A 1309-nucleotide genomic window follows, 5' to 3' on the forward strand; every position below is an offset into this window, starting at 1 on the left:
AAACTTAAGCCAGCAGGTTGTATAGTCTCCAATGCCCAGTGTGGTTGGCATCTTTGATAGTCTGCTGTATTACTGAAAAGGTCATACCCCTCTGCCTTAAACTAAATTTCTTCACCAATGGACAAGGTAGTCTTATCCCAAGGTACTTCCTCAATATGAGAAGACAAACTTCATCAACCACTAGGACTTCTAGATGTCCCACAGCTCAATTTTGCTAAAACTTTGGACTTAAGTCTATAATTTTTAGTTTATGCATATAGAAAAATGAGGCTCCTACAGGATAACTGAATCACACACCAAGAATTAGTCAATCTAGGAACTTGGGGGGATATTTTTGCTTATAGAGCTAATAAAAACAATTGCTAAAAAAACAGTTCATTTTTCCCAGTGGAAATATGACATACCTATGGGACTTATCACAGTCATCTCTTTTATCACTCTGCTTGACAGGAGTGGCTCTACAAATGGACAGACATGAATCTTATGAGCATGGACACCTCCACTCCTGATGAGCTCATACATGCTGGGTATTGAGAGACACCTGCTGTTCATCAGGAGCTCCATGCTATCACAGAGTTAGGACCAGAGCTACCTAAACAAGGAGGCAGTTCTCAGCTCTCTCAGTGGCAGTGGAACTATCCTCACCTCCCAGTATACACTGCTCTAGGAGAGATTAATCGGGGATTCTGGAGCGGCAGTCTGGGTGTTCAGTTGCAGGACTCGTCAGCTGTACTCACCTGGGAGGAGACGGCAGGCAAAGCAACTGACCTACAAGTTCTGGAAGTATAATTTCTCAGCTCACCAACCTGTCTCTCAGTTCTCTATGTGTTTTTTCTCAAGGTGGAGCTCACTCTGTCATTCATTAATCTAAGTACCTGATATATATCACTTAGTCTGTTATACATATTTTATTAGCATATGATAAGGTAGATATTATTCTTTCAATAAGTCATAAGGAAGTCAAGCAACTTCTCATAATTCTCTTGCTTGGCCATTATGAAACTAACTAACAGATCTAAACCCTGGTTGCCAATTAGTACTACTGTGCCTTATATCTTTATATGGGATTCTTAAGGCTCTGGGAATGGGAATATGATAATCACTCTAGTATTAAACTTCCCTGTGGCTAGAATAATTTCTAGTTAAAATATTGACTTTGAAGTGTTAGATGCATAGTATTTTAAATTTAAGATATGGAAACAAAAATAGGAAAGAAATACAAACTAAAAAAATGCACAGAAATATTAAACTAGTTGTTACCTTTCCCACCATTTGAATGGGCTCCATCACAAAATAGCTGCATCAGATG

At 38.9% G+C, this 1309-nt stretch overlaps 1 pseudogene; it reads right to left on the bottom strand.

Annotated features, from left to right (window-relative positions):
• LOC101580560 overlaps window positions 1–564 on the bottom strand; it is a 25545-nt pseudogene extending 24981 nt beyond the window's left edge.
• Window positions 565–1309: the final 745 nt, after the last annotated feature.

The sequence above is a fragment of the Octodon degus genome, unplaced genomic scaffold (genome assembly GCF_000260255.1).
Source record: "Octodon degus isolate 3935 unplaced genomic scaffold, OctDeg1.0 scaffold00016, whole genome shotgun sequence".
NCBI lineage: Eukaryota > Metazoa > Chordata > Mammalia > Rodentia > Octodontidae > Octodon > Octodon degus.